Below are 21,021 nucleotides of genomic sequence, written 5' to 3' on the forward strand. Positions count from 1 at the left end.
TTGTTCTTTATTTTGGTTAGGCCAGGGTGTTGCATTGGGTGGGCGTTCTATGTTCATTTTCTATGTTGTCTGTTTCATTGATTTTGGCCGTGTGGCTTCCAATCAGGCACAGCTGTTGTTGGTTGTTGCTGATTGGGAGTCACACATAAGTGCCTGTTTTTCCATTGGGGTTTTGTGGGTAATTGTTTCTGTTAGATTATTTCCTAACAGGACTGTTTTGCTGTCGTGTTTTTGTTCAGTTTTGTATAGTGTTCTTACATTAATTAAAATCATGATGAACACTAACTCCGCTGCGCCTTGGTCTACTCTCTCTCCCGACAGCCGTTACAGGGACAGACTTGATGGAGACAACCAAGCACTGAAGGTGTTCCTTGGTTAAGATTGCCACTCCACCACGTTTGGAAGATCTGTCTTGCCGAAAGAGGTTATAACCAGAAAGGTTAACATCAGTGTTCAAAACCCTCTTTCTTAACCATGTCTCAGTAATGACCAACACATCTGGATTGGAGCTGTCAACCCACACTTTCAATTGATACATTTTAGGTAATAAGCTTCTAGTGTTAACATGCAGAAAACCCAGGCATTTACGAGAGCAGAAATCAGTGAAGCAGATATCAGAGCACAAATCAGAATTGGGGCTAGCAACAGTAGATGGGCCAGGGTGTACATGTACATTTCCATATATAATCAGCAATAATACAACCAGGGTACGGCAGAGGACAGGTAAAGCTCTGCAGTGTTGCTTTATAACATTTGCATGTGCAGTAGATGGCAACAAGATCATATTGTACGGCAATACATTCAGGTAACATGAATACAAAGCCAGTGAGAGGTGGCTAGAATAGGATGGGAGGCCAAGAGTCCGTGTAACCAATAGAGAGTCAGAGTCCCAAGTGTGGGAACAAACATAGACTGTCCCACGGTTGGGAACACAAGCAAGTTCAAAGTCGACAAAGCACGCAGGAGTCATGAGGCAAATAGCATTTTTATTACATTTTTTTATTTCACCTTTATTTAACCAGGTAGGCCAGTTGAGAACAAGTTCTCATTTACAACTGCGACCTGGCCAAAATAAAGCAAAGCAGTGCGACAAAAACAACAACACAGAGTTACACATAAACAAACGTACAGTCAATAACACAAAATTAAAGAAAAATAGAAAGACCTATAAAGCACAAGTGAAAAATATAAAAACTTGGGGCTAGCCATTGTAAGTTCAGAGTCACTCGCCTCAACAGTGCATGTGTGCTGGAGGCGAGCAAAAGCTTGGGAGAGAGGGGGAGTGTGTCGGGGGTACCTATACCAGACAGAAGGTGACAGGCCAGGGCAGACGGTGAACAGATCGTCAGTTGGAATCCAAGCAGCAGAGCAGCAGGCAACGGAAGAAGCTTTTTTCGGGAGGCAGATTCCTTGTAGAAAATCCCAGCTAGCTCACTAACGTAGCTAGCAAGTCTCCGTTCGTCTTTTCCGTGTTGAAAAGAAGGTCGTTAGCTAGCTATATCTTTTCAGTGTCAACGAATGGTACTTTACGACGTCCAAACAAAGTTGTCCTGTGGCTGCTGTATTTTGGGGATTCTGAGGAGGATATCTTCTCTGCACAGATGGGGGGCTTCAAAGGCCTCTGCATTTGGGTGGAGAGGGGCTGTGAAACTCTCCTGCCATTGTTAGGCTCAGGAGTTTTCACACGTCTCACTTCACACTTCAGTTCTAGTTTCAGTCAGATTATTTCCTAGCAGCGTGTTAGATTTATTTATTAAGCTTAATATAGAAAAAAAATTACCTAGAGATTGTCTTTTACTTTTTGCCTTCAGAAAGTAGGTTCAGACCGAACATTACTCACTCAATTTTGTGTTGGATGGTATTTCCAAGTTCCGCTGTGTTTCTTCTGCAGGTTTTGGCTTGTTAGAAGTATTTTTTTCTTGATAGTCCTTGGTATTAAAAGTCCATTCAGGTCATTTTGTCCACAAGCAAGGTTTTAGGTATGGAATTGTGAACTGGAATGAAGGTTTTGATGTTGAGGTTAGTGTCCTTGCAAAAACAATTCATATTTATCAACATTTATCTAACTCCAGTTCTATATTTTTGCAGAAGAACTTAGGGGCATCTGCTCTATGTGTCTATTCGCTCTCACTCCCTGCTAGGCGATTGAATAAGTGCATTGACGACATCATCCCCACAGTGACCATACGTACATTTCCCAACAAGAAGCCATGGATTACAGGAAACATCCCCACCGAGATAAAGGCTAGATCTGCCACTTTCAAGGAGCGGGACACTAATCCGGAAGCTTATAAGAAATCCCGCTATGCCCTCCGACGAACCATCAAACAGACAAAGAGTCAATACAGGACTAAGATGGAATCTTACTACACCGGCTCTGATGCTCATCAGATGTGGCAGGGCTTGAAAACTATTACAGACTACAAAGGGAAACCCTGCCGCAAGCTACCCAGTGGGGCAAGCCTACCAGATGAGCTAAATGCCTTTTATGCTCGCTTTGAGGCAAGCAACACTGAAGTATGCATGAGAGCACCTGCTTTTCCGGACGACTGTGTGATCATGCTCCGATGTGAGCAAGACCTTTAAACAGGTCACCAGCCACAAAGCCACGGGCCAGATGGATTACCAAGACATGTACTCAAAGCATGTGCAGACCAACTGCCAAGTGTCTTCACTGACATTTTCAACCTCTCCCTGGCCGAGTCTGTAATACCTACATGTTTCAAGCAGACCACCATAGTCCCTGTGCCCAAGAAAGAAGGTAACTTGCCTAAATGATTACCGCCCTGTAGCACTCACGTCAGTAGCCATTAAGTGCTTTGATTGGCTGGTCATGGCTCACATCAACATCATGCCAGAAACCCTAGACCCACTCCAGATCCACAGATAACGCAATCTCAATCGCACTCCACACTGCTCTTTCCCACCTGGACAAAATAAACACCTATGTGAGAATGCTGTTCATTGACTACAGCTCAGCGTTCAACACCATAGCGCCCACAAAGCTCATCAGTAAACTAAGGACCCTGTGACTAAACACCTCCCTCTGCAACTGGATCCTGGACTTTCTGACAGGCCGCCCCCAGATCCTCAAAACGTTTTACAGCTGCACCATCGAGCTGCACCATCGAGAGCATCCTGACCGGTTACATCACCGCCTGCTCAGTGTAACCGATGTGAAATGGCTAGCTAGTTAGCGGTGGTGCGCACTAATAGCGTTTCAATCGGTGACGTCACTCGCTCTGAGACCTTGAAGTAGTTGTTCCCCTTGCTCTGCAAGGGCCGTGGCTTTTGTGGAGCGATGGGTAGCGATGCTTCGAGGGTGGCTGTTGTCGATGTGTGCAGAGGGTGCCTGGTTCGAGCCCAGGTAGGGGCGAGGAGAGGGACGGAAGCTATACTGTTACATTGGTGCTGTGACCCGGATCACTGGTTGCTGTGGAAAAGGAAGAGTCAAAAGGGGGGGCAGTGTAACCGATGTGAAATGGCTAGCTAGTTAGCGGTGGTGCGCGCTAATAGCGTTTCAATTGATGACTTCACTCGCTCTGAGACCTTGAAGTAGTTGTTCCCCTTGCACTGCAAGGGCCGTGGCTTTTGTGGAGCGATGGGTAGCGATGCTACGAGGGTGGCTGTCGTTGATGTGCGCAGAGGGTCCCTGGTTCGAGCCCAGGTAGGGGCGAGGAGAGGGACGGACGCTATACTGTTACATCAGCATCTGACTGTAAGGCGTAACAGAGGATAGTGTGTATGGCTAGTACATCACTGGGGCCAAGCTTCCTGACATCCAGGACCTACACTACCATTCAAAAGTTTGGGGTCACTTCGAAATGTCCTTGTTTTCCATGAAAACATACATGAAATGAGTTGCAAAATGAATAGGAAATATAGTCAAGATGTTGACAAGGTTATAAATAATGATTTTTAATTGAAATAATAATTGTGTCCTTCAAACTTTGCTTTCGTCAAAGAATCCTCCATTTGCAGCCTTGCAGACCTTTGGCATTCTAGTTGTCAATTTGTTGAGGTAATCTGAAGAGATTTCACCCCATGCTTCCTGAAGCACCTCCCACAAGTTGGATTGGCTTGATGGGCACTTCTTACATTCCATACGGTCAAGCTGCTCCCACAACAGCTCAATAGGGTTGAGATCCGGTGACTGTGCTGGCCACTCCGTTATAGACAGAATACCAGCTGACTGCTTCTTCCCTAAATAGTTTTGCATAGTTTGGAGCTGTGCTTCGGGTCATTGTATTGTTGTAGGAGGAAATTGGCTCCAATTAAGTGCCATCCACAGGGTATGGTGTTGCAAAATGATAGTGCGTGATAGCCTTTCTTCTTCAAGATCCCTTTAACCCTGTACAAATCTCCCACTTTACCACCACCAAAGCACCCCCAGACCATCACATTGCCTCCACCATGCTTGACAGATGGCGTCAAGCACTCCTCCAGCATCTTTTCATTTTTTTCTGCATCTCAAGAATTTTATTCTTTGTGATCCGAACACCTCAAACTTAGATTTATCTGTCAATAACACTTTTTTCCAATCTTCCTCTGTTCAGTCTGTGTTATTTTTTCCATCTTAATATTTTCTTTTTTTTTGGCCAGTCTGAGATATGTCTTTTTCTTTGCCTAGAAGGCCAGCATCACCGAGTTGCCTCTTCACTGTTGACGTTGAGACTGGTGTTTTGCGAGTAGTATTTAATGAAGCTGCCAGTTGAGGACTTGTGAGGCGCCTGTTTCTCAAACTAGACACTAATTTACTTGTCCTCTTGCTCAGTTGTGCACTGGGGCCTCCCACTCCTCTTTCTATTCTGGTTAGAGCCAGTTTGCACTGTTCTGTGAAGGGAGTAGTACACAGCATTGTACGAGATCTTCAGTTTCTTGCCAATTTCTCGCATGGAATAGCCTTAATTTCTCAGAACAAGAATAGACTGACGAGTTTCGGAGGAAAGTTATTTGTTTCTGGCCATTTTTAGCCTGTAATCAAACCCACAAATGATGATGCTCCAGATACTCAACTAGTCTAAAGAAGGCTAGTTTTATTGCTTCTTTAATCAGAACAACAGTTTTCAGCTGTGCTAACATAATTGCAAAAGGGTTTTCTAATGATCAATTAGCCTTTTAAAATTCTAAACTTGGATTAGGTAACACAACGTGCCATTGGAACACAGGAGTGATGGTTGCTGATAATGGGCCTCTGTACGCCTATGTAGATATTCCATGAAAAGATCAGCCGATTCCAGCTGCAACAGTAATTTACAACATTAAGAATGTCTATACTGTATTTCTGATCAATTTGATGTTATTTTAATGGCCCAAAAATGTGCTTTTCTTTCAAAAACAAGGACATTTCTAAGTAACCCCAAACTTTTGAATGGTAGTGTATGTACTAGGCAGTGTCAGAGGAAGGCCCAAAAAATTGTCAAAGACTCCAGTCACCCAAGTCATAGACTATTCTCTAGGACCCAAAGGCTCCTTAACAACTTCTACCCCCAAGCCATAAGACTTCTGAACAACTAATCGAATGGCCTCCCGGACTATTTACATTTCATTTTTACACTGATGCTACTCAATGTTTGTTATCTATGCATAGTCACTTTACAAATTACCTTGACTAACCTGTACCCCCGCCTATTGACTCGGTACCGGTACCCCCTGCATATAGCCTCATTATTGTTATATATACTGCTCAAAAAAATAAAGGGAACACTAAAATAACACATCCTAGATCTGAATGAATGAAATAATCTTATTAAATACTTTTTTCTTTACATAGTTGAATGTGCTGACAACAAAATCACACAAAAATAATCAATGGAAATCCAATTTATCAACCCATGGAAGTCTGGATTTGGAGTCACACTCAAAATTAAAGTGGAAAACCACACTACAGGCTGATCCAACTTTGATGTAATGTCTTTAAAACAAGTCAAAATGAGGCTCAGTAGTGTGTGTGGCCTCCACGTGCCTGTATGACCTCCCTACAGCGCCTGGGCATGCTCCTGATGAGGTGGCGGATGGTCTCCTGAGGGATCTCCTCCCAGACCTGGACTAAAGCATCTGCCAACTCCTGGACAGTCTGTGGTGCAACGTGGCGTTGGTGGATGGAGCGAGACATGATGTCCCAGATGTGCTCAATTGGATTCAGGTCTGGGGAACGGCGGGCCAGTCCATAGCATCAATGCCTTCCTCTTGCAGGAACTGCTGACACACTCCAGCCACATCTAGCATTGTCTTGCATTAGGAGGAACCCAGGGCCAACCGCACCAGCATATGGTCTCACAAGGGGTCTGAAGATCTCATCTCGGTACCTAATGGCAGTCAGGCTACCTCTGGCGAGCACATGGAGGGCTGTGCGGCCCCCCAAAGAAATGCCACCCCACATCATGACTGACCCACCACCAAACCGGTCATGCTGGAGGATGTTGCAGGCAGCAGAACGTTCTCCACAGCGTCTCCAGACTCTGTCACGTCTGTCACGTGCTCAGTGTGAACCTGCTTTCATCTGTGAAAAGCACAGGGCGCCAGTGGCGAATTTGCCAATCTTGGTGTTCTCTGGCAAATGCCAAACGTCCTGCACGGTGTTGGGCTGTAAGCACAACCCCCACCTGTGGACGTCGGGCCCTCATACCACCCTCATGGAGTCTGTTTCTGACCGTTTGAGCAGACACATGCACATTTGTGGCCTGCTGGAGGTCATTTTGCAGGGCTCTGGCAGTGCTCCTCCTGCTCCTCCTTGCACAAAGGCGGAGGTAGCGGTCCTGCTGCTGGGTTGTTGCCCTCCTATGGCCTCCTCCACGTCTCCTGATGTACTGGCCTGTCTCCTGGTAGCGCCTCCATGCTCTGGACACTACGCTGACAGACACAGCAAACCTTCTTGCCACAGCTCGCATTGATGTGCCATCCTGGATGAGCTGCACTACCTGAGCCACTTGTGTGGGTTGTAGACTCCGTCTCATGCTACCACTAGAGTGAAGGCACCGCCAGCATTCAAAAGTGACCAAAACATCAGCCAGGAAGCATTGGAACTGAGAAGTGGTCTGTGGTCCCCACCTGCAGAACCACTCCTTTATTGGGGGTGTCTTGCTAATTGCCTATAATTTCCACCTGTTGTCTATCCCATTTGCACAACAGCATGTGAAATGTATTGTCAATCAGTGTTGCTTCCTAAGTGGAGAGTTTGATTTCACAGAAGTGTGATTGACTTGGAGTTACATTGTGTTGTTTAAGTGTTCCCTTTATTTTTTTGAGCAGTGTACATTTCTTGTTACTTTTTGAATGATTTGATTTTTTTACTTTAGTTTATTTAGTAAATATTTTATTAACTCTATTTCTTGAATTGCATTGTTGGTTAAGGGCTTGTAAGTAAGTATTTCACGTTAAGGTCTACACCTGTTGTATTCGGCGCATGTGACAAATAAAATTTGATTCGATTTCCTGTATTTTTGTAAGTAATTAAAGTGAAATATAGTGAAGTATAAACAACTAGCGTAAATCAATGGATCTGATTCATTTGATTCAATGCCATTCCATCACAGAATCCTCCATTTAATGCATATTCTACCCTGCACAAAACAAATTCATGCTGGTAATATAAGCTATTCAGAACTTCACTTCTATATAACGTTTTATGCTTATTTTTCTCACTGCCAATTGCTCACGCAAAACGTCACCAAATATGTGCAATATTGAAAAATGATTTGGTAACTGGGTGTGCAGAGCTGTGGCGGAGTGGTTACACTCCCTGCTCTCAATACCTATGTGACTCCTCGCCAGAGACCAAGGTTCAAACCCTCAGCCGACCCTTCCAACTTTCTCCCCTCTCTACCACAGGTGGCACGTTGTATGGCCATTAAAGTCTCTGTCTGACCACATACCATAGAATAACTATTGTGATGCATAATTGCCATGGTTTACTATTAATTCCCATGGTAATTTAGAATGTTCAGTCAAAGAGCATTATGGGTCATGTAGTCATTCCAAAAGTATAGTTTTAAACATGGGTTTTTAGTAAGGTTTATTTGATATGATCTTGTAGGCTATACATTTGCAGCTAAAAGCTGAATTACAGTATACTGACAATAATACGAAATTAGATGGGTAGGAAAATGAAGGATGATGGCCTTCAACAAATCTTTCATTTTAACAAATCTTTCATTGAGTTATTTATTTACAATAGATAGACTTTACTAGATAACTTAAACCTTAATCATCATCTAACAACACAACTCTGGCCCTTGAAAAAAGTCAAGGTTACATAGGCATAATTTAACAGCAAAAACTGGCCTATGCATCACAATGTAGCTTCACTATAAATGGACACCATGTGTAATCAGAAATAGAATTTCTCTTCAATTCTACATCTAAATATGTTAGGTCTCATACTCCACTGACAATCCACATTTATTTTCAGTGTAGCGCTTTGTCTGTACAGAAATTAAATTCTCAAAAATTGGATTATTCTGTTCAAATGTTTGATCTCTGGATATGCTGCTAATATTCTCAACTTCGGAGCATTTAAAAAAAAATCTCTGTCCAATTGGTCCAATTGATCATGGCACTTGTTACTTTCTCTTCAAAATTCTTTAAAGCCCAAAATAAAGAAAATAGGTCCAAAATTGTAGGATACAAATCTACCACCAGTTAGGGTCTTACGGTAATATATACTGAAACATTTTTTAACGCAATGTGCAACAAAATGTAAAATTCTCTAAAATGACGTTGAGAGGCTTATGGTAGAGAAATTAACATTCAATTCTCTGGCAACAGCTCTGGTGGACATTCCTGCAGTCAGCATGCCAATTACACACTCCCTCAACTTGAGACCTCTGTGGCATTGTGTTGTGTGACAAAACTGCACATTTTAGAGTGGCCTTTTATTGTACCCAGCATAAGGTGCACCTGTGCAATGATCATGCTATTTAATCATCTTCTTGATATGCCACACCTGTCAGGTGGATAGATTATCTTGGCAAAGGCGAAATGTTCACTAACAGGAATGCAAACAAATTTGTGCACATCATTTGAGAGAAATAAGCTTTTTGTGCGTATGGAAAAATTCTGGGATCTTTTATTTCAGCTTATGAAACATGGGACCAACAATTTACATGTTGAGTTTATATTTTAGTTCAGTATAGATTGTCCATTTTGCGAACGAAATGAACCTTCTAGTTGATGCAATCTTCCAGCTATTATTCAACTCTCTAACCTCTAATTGTCTAGGCTTATTTTTTTTATTGATGTAGTTCTGTCCTTGAGCTTTTCTTTTCTATTGATGTTCTATATTATGTCATGGTTCATGTTTTGTTTTGACCCCAGGAAGAGTAGCTGCTGCTTTTGCAACAGCTAATGGGGATCCTAATAAAATACCAAATATCCCAAACTCGGTCCTGGGGCCGCCCCTGGATACATGTTTTGGTTTTTGCCCTAGCAATAAACAGCTGATTCAAATAACCAAAGCTTGATGAGTTGCATATTTGAATCAGCTGTCTAGTGCTAGGGCAAAAAACAAAATGTGCAGGACCGAGTTTGGGAGACCTTTGATCTAAGCTACCTACTTCCCTCTGACCAAGAACAACACTGTAATAAGCGAAACCCTTGCATCTACACAATGAACTAACAATATAGCCTATGTTATGACATGGGTGTAAAAATGAGCTCTGGATTTGGTGTACTTTTGCCCCCGTGTGGTGATTTGTAGCTTGTCATTCAGTTTATTTAGTTGTGTACAGTATGCTATGTAATAAGGGCTTTTGCCATGTAAGCACCTATTCTAAAAATTATAACAATTCAGTTCATGATTGGGGGGGAGGCAATAGCTCAATTAAATATTATTTTGTTTAACGTTTATTTTATATACTTTATAAATACAATAAAGGAGAGGATAGAAAAAATATATAAATTGTGTTTGTGGCAAGGAGAAACAGCAATTACTAGTTACCTTCACCTTTTACATGTTGCCTCTTTCTCCTCCATGCTATCTCCCACTTACACTTTGGAGCCTTTGAGCCTTTGTCTTCTCCTCTCATATTACAAAAAGCATTTGACCAGCTCCTTCTCCAAGTGCATCTCTCAGCAGTCTGCAACAGAGAAAGTACACTGGCTACTATTACTCGAGTTCCACTTGCAAGTGCTCAAATCATGGATTGTCAGCTTGTTTCCACTACTCCTGCAACTCCTATTTCCGACCTCTCTGCTCTCATGAAATGACTCAGCCCAGGCTGATCCAGATGGCTGAAGGCGGTTTGGATCTCAACAGTCTCAAAATGAATCACCATGCTATTTGCTCTGGAAAAGTGCTACCCTCTCAACCGTTAATGAACAGTCCAACTCCCCCAGATAGGCCAGATAGCAACCGTTACTTTTTACTGTAATATTTTGAAAGACTTCCAAGACAATTCAACCAAGCCACTTACCCTACTTACCCTACTTTGACCCATCTCATGGCAAAGGGTCTGAATACTTATGTAAATAAGGTAGTTTAAAAAAATAATAATAATTTGCAGGTATTTCTAAAAACCTGTTTTTGCTTTGTCATTATGGGGTATTGTGTGTAGATTGATTGAGGATTTTTTATTTTTTTTTTACTTATATAAATGTCATTAAGTATAATACATTTAGTATCCATATAAACATGTACATTTTCCATGCATCCACATTTTTTGTCAATCACAGCCTCAGATATGTGTGATGTGAGTGACAAGTAGTTTTTGCAGATCCGTTTCCGGGAACCTCTTTTATCATCTATCCAACATCATACATTTCTGAAATCCTCAAGATGTTTCCTCATCACACAACAAGGACACATGTTTATCATATTCACAAGAGGCATGCCACTCATTTGTGTACACTGAGACAAAGCCATATTTTCAGTTCACATTTTGATAAACTTGGACAGCAGGTTAGATAAACTGGGATGGTCTTAATAGTACCCCAATGATAATTCAATTTTGTGTGATTAGGAAACATATTCAGGATTTGAGTAATGTAGCCCGTGTTATGCTAATATGCTGCATAGATGTCAAAAGAGGTTACAGAAGACAGGAAATGCAAAAAGTGTCCCACTTTTTCTGAATTCCCCCTACTATAGTTCTGCTTGGTGCAAGATAGCAGTACTACAAGAATCAGAGCCCGGTCTAATCTAATTACAGGGTCCCTCATGTAAACTGGATCTCTTTCCTACATTGGAAAAGCCTATAAGACTGTCCCACTTTAGCTACTCCTTGCTGTCCTACTTTAACTAACTATGGTTGGTAATGCAGGATTACAAAATTGAAACATAAAAATTGAAACATAATATTGGCAATTTTTATTTTGAAGCACCAGCACATAGTATGCATATTTACATCACAATTTTTCCCAGTGCAATATTTCTGACTTTTCTTAATAAACTTAACATCAAAACATAAAAAAAACTATGTTACTGATCTTACCATGTGCTACGCAGGGTGAGCTTGCTCTGACCCCCTTTATGTCACAACAATTAAACGCTGTGGTTTTGATCATGTGGTCCCTCTGCGAGGGTTAAGTAACAACAGTTGTGATTTTCAATTGTCAAACCAAGAAATAAACACGTCAGGATTAAACTGTCCCAGTTCATGATGTCCCAGTTTTTCTGAATTCACCATACTGTATGTTCATGGCCCTTTAAGAAACACCATGTTTTCGCAACATGTGATACGTCAACATAAAAAAAAAAACGGATGATGACGATGTTATGTAAAAAAATAAATAATAATAATAAAAAAAAAAAAGGAAAAGAAAAACTCCGAAGTGAGTCGAGGTCCATGTAGCCTACCGTCCGCAGGTAAGTGCTCTACTTTCATATTTTCTTTCTCCGGTGATGGTTACGGCAGTGACTGGTGTTATTGAGGTCGATATCCGTAGCCGCCTCGCAGTTTGAGGGTCTGTAATTGGATGAAACTAGGTCCCTTTGCAACTGTACAGTACGTGTTTCATATCTACATGCGGAGTCTCATACACCTGACATGTCTTAATAAATATCGCACTTTTGGGGGGGATTTTCCTGCGATCGTTTGTATCAGCTGTTTTTGACGCTTCATGCGCAGTGTTCGGGCGGAGTTACTGCGACTCGAGTTTGAGTGGCTGGCGAGAACAGAAAGTCCAGTGACATCAAGCCCCTCGGAGTAGGCTAGAGGATGGACACATAGTGTTGAAGTCGGAAGTTTACATACACCTTGGCCAAATACATTTAAACTCCGTTCTTCACAATTCCTGACATTTAATCCTAGTAAAAATTCCCTGTTTTAGGTCAGTTAGGATTACCACTATTTTAAGAATGTGAAATGTCAGAATAATAGTAGAGAATTATTTATTTCAGATTTTATTTCTTTCATCACATTCCCAGTGGGTCAGAAGTTTACATACACTCAATTAGTATTTGGTAGCATTGTCTTTAAATTGTTTAACTTCGGTCAAACGTTTTGGGTAGCCTTCCACAAGCTTCCCACAATAAGTTGGGTGAATTTTGGCCCATTCCTCTTGACAGAGCTGGTGTACGAGCGGGTGGACCGCTCGCAAACACTTTTTCAGTTCTGCCCACACATTTTCTATAGGATTGAGTTCAGGGCTTTGTGATGGCCACTCCAATACCTTGACTTTGTTGTCCTTAAGCCATTTTGACACAACTTTTGAAGTATGCTTGGGGTCATTGTCCATTTGAAAGACCCATTTGCAACCAAGCTTTAACTTCCTGACTGATGTCTTGAGATGTTGCTTCAATATTTCCATCTAATTTTCCTGCTTCACGATGCCATCTATTTAGTGAAGTGCACCACACCCTCCTGCAGCAAAGTGTAACCGATGTGAAATGGCTAGTTAGTTAGCGGTGGTGCGCACTAATAGCATTTCAATCAGTGACGTCACTCGCTCTGAGACTTGAAGTAGGGTTTCCCCTTGCGTTGCAAGGGCCGTGGCTTTTGTGGCGCGATGGGTAACGATGCTTCGTGGGTGTCAGTTGTTGATGTGTGCAAGGGTCCCTGGTTCGAGCCCGGGTTGGGGCGAAGAGAGGGACGGAACCTACACTGTTACAAAAGCACCCCCACAACATGATGCTGCCACCCCCGTGCTTCACGGTTGGGATGGTGTTCTTCGGCTTGCAAGCCGCCCCCTTTTTCCTCCAAACATAACGATGAACATTATGGCCAAACAGTTCTATTTTTGTTTCATCAGACCAGAGGACATTTCTGAAAAAGTACGATCTTTGTCCCCATGTGCAGTTGCAAACCGTAGTCTGGCTTTTTTATGGCGGTTTTGAAGCAGTGGCTTCTTTCTTGCTGAGCGGCCTTTCAGGCTATGTCGATATAGGACTCGTTTTACTGTTGATATAGATACTTTTGTACCTGTTTCCTCCAGCATCTTCACAAGGTCCTTTGCTGTTGTTCTGGGATTGATTTGCACTTTTCGCACCAAGGTACGTTCATCTCTAGGGGACAGAACGCGCCTCCTTCCTGAGCGGTATGATGGCTGCATGGTCCTATGGTGTTTATACTTGCGTACTATTGTTTGTACAGATGAACGTGGTGCCTTCAGGTGTTTGGAAATTGCTCCCAAGGATGAACCAGACTTGTGGAGGTCTACACATTTTTTTCTGAGGTCTTGGCTGATTTCTTTTGATTTTCCCCATGATGTCAAGCAAAGTGGCACTGAGTTTGAAGGTAGGCCTTGAAATATATCCACAGGTACACCTCCAATTGACTCAAATGATGTCAATTAGCCTATCAGAAGCTTCTAAAGCCTTGACCTCATTCTTCTGGAATTTTCTAAGCTGTTTAAAGGCACAGTCATCTTAGTGTATGTAAACTTCTGACCCACTGGAATTGTGATACAGTGAATGATAAGTGAAATAATCTGTCTGTAAACAATTGTTGTAAAAATGACTTGTCATGCACACAGTAGATGTCCTAACCGACTTGCCAAAACTATAGTTTATTAACAAGAAATTTGTGGAGTGGTTGAGAAACTAGTTTTAATGACACCAACCTAAGTGTATGTAAACTTCCGACTTCAACTGTATGTGTTTACACTGACCTTCTTTGAACTCGTGTCACAGCTGATGAGACTACTTGACAAGTTGTTGCTATATTAAGTCATTCTCCAAAACATACGTTTTTATTTTTGCCATAACAGATCAAACCATTTGCAACAGTAAAAGTTATCCCAATAATGGACTTAAGGTGCCTAACATTACTCTTTATAGTCCAGGGAATTGATATGTTCTGTTTAAAGGCGAATTGGCTCTAGAAGCCAAAACAGCCATCTACAGTAAATTTGAATCGATTCTCAACTGTGGTACGGTTCTAGAAACAAATCCTTCTACTTTAATATCACATCAAAATCATTTCACAAATGCAAAATACACAGTTACTGTGTGGCGGTCAGTGCTGTTTAAGATTTGGGAAGACTAATATTTTTTTTTCAATGATCATTGCCTTATTTCTATTACAGCATATTGGATGACTGTCATTCATATTCCATTCACCCAGCTCAATGTAACATCGATAGGTTTAGGCTACTTACTACATGATACTCAAATTTTCCATATACCTGTCATGAGATTTATAATGTAGGCACACTCTTGCCTGCATCAAGTTGATCTAGGGTGTAATCATTAGTCCAATCAGTTGCTAACGAGAGTTTCTATTCGATAAATTCAGGTAGGTTTATCCCCCATTTCGTTCCGTTTAAGATTTTTTTCTACAGAATCGGTGGATTGAATACATCCCTGTTCACCTGCACAAACCGTTCACTTTCATAGCAGACACATACAAACAGCATCATCACTTTTCTTGTTGTATAATTCCTTCTTGCATCTACGCGCTATGCTCCTCTCACCTTTTCCCTTCGCAAGTGGACTTCAGTGCACAACACAACAGCTGTCTGTGACCAGGCAAAAAAACTTTTCTAAGTCAAACCTTCATACCATAACCGCTAACCACTACACACAGCCTACATCGTTGTCACCATATTAGCAAATGTCATAGTCAACATAGCTACTAGAACTAACGCCCTAGTAAACCTGCTACAATCACGCAGTACAGTGTACAGCAAGCAGTTTAGCAGTTACACCGGCGGGCCCCCGTGGCAGTAAATTCATAAAACAGGAAGCTTGACTTGGAAGAGTTCCAGTGTTGGATAGCCTAGCTAACACTAATAGCATGCCTCTGTTTGAGCTGGATGTTTGAGTAGGCTAAATTAGCTAAAGTGAATGAAATACAACAAAATACATCTCAATCATCTCCTTAACTTGAAGAAATTAAGTTGTTGAACTATTTTATTTCTCTCTCTTTGAGTCAGCTACTCACCACATTTTATGCACTGCAGTGCTAGCTGTAGCTTATGCTTTCAGTACTAGATTCATTCTCTGATCCTTTGATTGGGTGGACAACATGTCAGTTCATGCTGCTGGATCTCTGATAGGTTGGAGGGCGTCCTCCGGAATTCGTCATAATTACTGTGTAAGTCTATGGTGGGTGAGAAGTGGGTGAAGTGAGAAGGGTGAGAAGTGGGTGAGAACCATGAGCCTCCTAGGTTTTGTATTGAAGTCAATGTACCCAGAGGATGATGGAAAATAGCTGTCCTCTGGCTAAACCATGGTTCTACCCCAGAGAGTGCTGTTGAGGCTACTGTAGTCATTCTTTGCAAAACAGTGTGTTTTAATCAGTTATTTGGTGACGTTTAGTATAGTTTGATCTAAAAAGGAGAACTTTTTAATGTTTCACAATTTTTATGAAATTCACTGAGTAGGATGGTCATCCCTTTCCTCCCCTGAGGAGCCTCCACTGCTGTATATTGTTTTAAGGGAGTGAACATGTAACGCCCTGGCCATAGAGAGGGGTTTTTTGTTCTTTATTTTGGTTAGGCCAGGGTGTTACATTGGGTGGGCGTTCTATGTTCCTTTTTCTATGTTTTGGTATTTCTTTGTTTTGGGCCATGTGTGTGGCTCCCAATCAGGCACAGCTGAAGCTCGTTGCTGCTAATTGGGAGTCACACATAAGGAGCATGTTTTTCCTTTGGGTTTTGTGGGTAATTGTTTCTGTTTGAGTATTTTCCTAACAGGACTGTTTGCTGTCGTTTTTGTTCATTTTGTAGTGTTCTCTTGTTTATTTGAATTACAATTCTAATAATGAACACATCCTCTGCTGCACCTTGGTTCCCTCTTTCGGACAGCCGTTACAGAACACTATTTATAATAAGGGTTACATGGAGAAAATCGTACTTCTCTGCAATGAAAATGGATGGCCCTCCCTTCAGCAAAAAAATATTTTACCTAAACAATCCCTGAATGTTAAAAAAAGACCCTCTTTTACCCAAAATAATAATTAAAACATAAAGTGGATTGCAGAGAACATGCATACCGTTTACCCTCAATTCTTGGACAGACCAGAGCTTGGGATATGCAGTTTTAGAAACAGTTTTCTGAAATTACATCTCATCATATTTCTCTAATGCCAAATCTGTGTGTCTTGTTTGCAACAAAACTAGCCCTTTTTGCAAATAATTTAATCTGAGAAGTCATTAGGAATCTGAGCATGGTACTTTCAAAAGTTAGGCCTACCTTTCCACCCCAGACAGAGTAGGCCTACCGATGCAGAAAAATGCAAGCTTTAAATGCTGGCTACTCTTCTTCTGTGGCTTAACCCAACGAGAGAAGATCACACATGTTTCCCTGAAAGCTGTCTGGGTTTAAACGTCTTCTATTGTACAGAAAGTGAATCGCTTAATCAATTGATAGTGACAGAATTAGATTACTTCCCAAACAAAGTCAATGTTTTTGTCTCCTTGGCTATAGAAGGTTGTAGCTCCACCTCTGAATATCAAGGAAATACAACAATGATATTCCCATAATGCATCAGAGTCACATCTTTCCAGGGTACTTTGCTGCTTGTTTCTAGCATAAAGCATCGAGGACCAAAGCGCTGTTATAGATCACTTTATATAATCGCATCCATTTTATTTTCTTCAAAATCTTAATCTAACGAGGGGTAGGCCTGTGATATTTTTTGTTGCCATTTTCTTTAATAAAAGGTAGGCCTTTGGCATACACTCTCATACTCCCTCAGTTCAAGTCTTGGTTTTAACTTACCCTATCGCCATGTCAGTGAAAGGCTGTTATTTAAAGAGTGCATGGTGAGTGGAGCAATTGACCAACAAAATCTATGGATATAGCAGCCTGTAGCCTAATTTCGTTTGTCAAAGACGTAGGTCTACCTCTTATTTCTTAAACAGGTAGAAATAGGCTCAACACAAAGCCCTCTTGTTGTTAGTAAAGTCTAATTAAAATGAAGACTGTTGAAATGAGTTAAGCCTATGTAACGGCTGTCTGTGGAAAGAGTAGACCAAGGTGCAGCAGAGTTAGTGTTCATCTTGAGTTTTAATAAACGTAAGAACACTATACAAGAAAACCGACAGCCAAACAGTACTGCCAGGTGCAAGACACTAAACAGAAACAATCCCCCACAAAACCCAAAGGAAAAACAGGCTCCTTATGTGTGACTCCCAATCAGCAACAACGAACTACAGCTGTGCCTGATTGGGAGCCACACACGGCCCAAAACAAAGAAATACAAAAACATAGAAAAATTAACATAGAACGCCCACCCAATGTAACACCCTGGCCTAACCAAAATAAAGAACAAAAACCCCTCTCTATGGCCAGGGCGTTACAGCCTACTTGAATTTCTACTTTCAGCACCATGATCTGTCCATTTCTGTTTGATTGTGTCGCGACTGCTGCTTCAAGTTTCAACACCAAGTTACTCGAATCTAGCTTATTGTGACGCCAATAACGCTGATAAATACATAATGGGCAAGAAACATATTGTTTTAAATAAAATCAATTCTAGTATTAACAAGCCGACCTCCGGTCAAAGTTGACCTCCGGTCCTCCCTCTCATCGTCACGTTCTCTGTCTCAAACTGAACAGAACATAGGCTATAGGCTAGTCCACGCACAGGAGAGTGCTTTTAAAAAAAATGTTTAGACTCTCCTCCTAACTGCCATCGTAGGCCTACACAGCACGGTGATTGGTTAGGCAGCACACAAACAAGTTTTTGATCAGCAAGAGCAGGCCGGGGCTCCGGGTTGGAATATCCATTACAGTGTGTAATGCAGCCTAGTTTTATTTACACCATCCCAGCAGCTATCTTGAAAATATAACTTTGCTCTGTGCTTCTCCCAGCATGCACTTCGTAGCCTATAAGCTATGGATCATTTGATTGAGACTACACTAAATAGCCGATAGGCAAACTTGATTTATTGCGCGCACAGTGGAGAATCAGAGATGAGGTGTGGCATCGGGCACACATCGATATACACGGAACAAAAATATAAACCCAACATGTAAAGTGTTGGTCCCATTTTTCATGAGCTGAAATAAAACACCCCCTCATTCTGATTGGCCGGGCCTGGCTTCCCATTGTGTGGGCCTATGTCCTCCCAGGCCCACCCGTGGCTGCGACCTTGTCCAGTCATGTGAAATCCATAGATTAGGGCTTAATAAATTAATTTAAATTGACTTTCCTGAACTGTAACTCAGTAAACTCTTTGAAATTGTTGCAGGTTGCATTTATTTTTGTTTAGTGTAGATGATTTACGATAACGATGATCGGCACCAGACAGCGCATCAGTATCAGAAGTAAAAATGCAGCCAGACTGTACTATACTGTACCTTTTCTAGACCTTATCTATTGATAGTAGACCCACAACTGATCCAAATAACAGGGCTTTTTGGGCCATTATTCAAATGAAATTTTCACCCCAGTTTACAGCCTAGAGTACAATTATACTCACTTGAAAACAATAATGCAAATATTGATTGCATTGTGGTGTTGTAAGCTAGTCTAGGTAGGATCATTTTATTGGCCCTAAGGCCATACAAATGTAATTTAGTGAGGTGAGCCAGCTGGAAAAAAATTTATATTACAACAATGATACTAAACAACCTTTGTACAACACCTAGCAACCTCACCAAGAGATGTTAGCCTTTTGGTATTGTAGCGAACGGTGGGGTGTGGAATACAACTCTGGTCTCTGGCGTGAAAGGGAATTGTAACGTGGCTCATATAGCAAGGTTTGCTACACTGTCCCCTCCGTACTTGAAGACACTCGGGATTCTAACCAGCGACCTTTCGGTTACTGGCCCAACACTCTTAACCGCTAGGCTACCTGCCACCCTCATCATGACTCATATAGCGAGGATTGTGACAGTATAATGGTTTTATGACAGTCACAGGGACCAGGATTTGAGTCCCATTCAGGGTACCCCCCTAATCCATTATGTTGGTGTCAGGTGTTGGACAGCACCATTGAAGGGATGTCACAGTACATTTGTGTTAGGCTAGCAGTGTTTTGCACATGTGATGGCAGAGTATGGAAAACAAATGTGCACCCTATTGATACAAATCATCATGATATCATTCTGCCAGTTCTGCCTACTTTGCAGTCATTTAATTGGGAAGGTTTTTGGAGAAAAAAGTTGAATCACAGATTTTATAGAGCTGGTAGGCTATACTGTACAGTGCCTTCGGAAAGTATTCAGACCGCTTGCAGGTGCATCGTGTTTCCTTTGATCATCCTTGAGATGTTTCTACAACTTGATTGGTGTCCACCTGTGGTAAATTCAATTGATTGGACATGATTTGGAAAGGCACACAATTATCTATATAAGGTTCCACAGTTGACAGTGCATGTCAGAACAAAAACCAAGCCATGAGGTCGAAGGAATTGTCCGTAGAGCTCCGAGACAAGATTGTGCCGATGCACAGATCTGGGGAAGGGTACCAAAATGTTTCTGCAGCATTGAAGGTCCCCAAGTACACAGTGGCCTCCATCATTCTTAAATGGAAGTAGTTTGGAACCAACAACTCTTCCTAGAGCTGGCCGCCTGGCCAAACTGAGCAATCAGGGGAGAATGGGATTGGTCAGGGAGGTCCCTACAGTGTAGCATGGTGGTGGCAGCATGCTGTGGGGATGTTTTTCAGCGGCAGGGACTGGGAGACTAGTCAGGATCGAGGGAAAGATGAACAGGGCAAAGTACAGAGAGATCCTTGATGAAAACCTGCTCCAGAGCACTCTCAGACTGGGGAGAAGGTTCACCTTCAAACAGGACAATGACCCTAAGCACAAGACAATGCAGGAGTGGCTTCGGGGCAAGTCTCTGAATGTCCTTGAGTGGCCCAGCCAGAGCCCGGACTGATCGAACATCTCTAGAGACACCTGAAAATAGCTGTGCAGCGATGCTCCCCATCCAACCTGACAGAGCTTGAGAGGATCTGTGGAGAATAATGGGAGAAACTCCCCAAATACAGGTGTGCCCAGCTTGTAGTGTCATACCCAAGAAAACTCGAGGCTGTAATCTCAGCTAAAGGTGGTTCAAAAAGTACTTTGGAAAGGGTCTGAATACTTATGTACAGTTGAAGTCGGAAGTTTACATAGACTTAGGTTGGAGTCATTAAAACTTGTTTTTCAACCACTCCACAAATTTCTTGTTTACAAACTATAGTTTTGGCAAGTCGATTAGGACATCTACTTTGTGCATGACACAAGTCATTTCTCCAACAATTGTTTACAAACAGATTATTACACTTATAATTCACTGTATCACAATTCCAGCGGGTCAGAAGTTTACATACACTAAGTTGACTGTGCCTTTAAACAGCTTGGAAAATTCCCGAAGATGATGTCATGGCTTTAGAAGCTTCTGATAGGCTAATTGACATAATTTGAGTCAATTGGAGGTGTACCTGTGGATGTATTTCAAGGCCGACTTTCAAACTCAGTGCCACTTTGCTTGACATCATGGGAAAATAAAAATAAATCAGCCAAGACCTCAGAAAAAAATTGTAGACCTCCACAAGTCTGGTTCATCCTTGGGAGCAATTTCCAAACGCCTGAAGGCACCACGTTCATCTGTACAAACAATAGTACACAAGTATAAACACCATGGGACCACACAGCCGTCATACCGCTCAGGAAGGAGACGGGTTCTGTCTCCTAGAGATGAAT

At 41.9% G+C, this 21,021-nt stretch overlaps 1 protein-coding gene across 1 annotated transcript in view; it reads left to right on the forward strand.

Annotated features, from left to right (window-relative positions):
- Positions 1-11,703: 11,703 nt before the first annotated feature.
- Positions 11,704-21,021, forward strand: part of LOC106608351 (bromo adjacent homology domain-containing 1 protein) — a 36,326-nt gene continuing 27,008 nt past the window's right edge. Inside the window, exon 1 of the mRNA XM_014206287.3 lies at positions 11,704-11,803. The gene's annotated coding sequence lies outside the window, so the exon portion shown is untranslated. The remainder of the gene's footprint in view (positions 11,804-21,021) is intronic.

Source organism: Salmo salar, chromosome 01 (assembly GCF_965601325.2).
Source record: "Salmo salar chromosome 01, fSalSal1, whole genome shotgun sequence".
Lineage (NCBI taxonomy): Eukaryota > Metazoa > Chordata > Actinopteri > Salmoniformes > Salmonidae > Salmo > Salmo salar.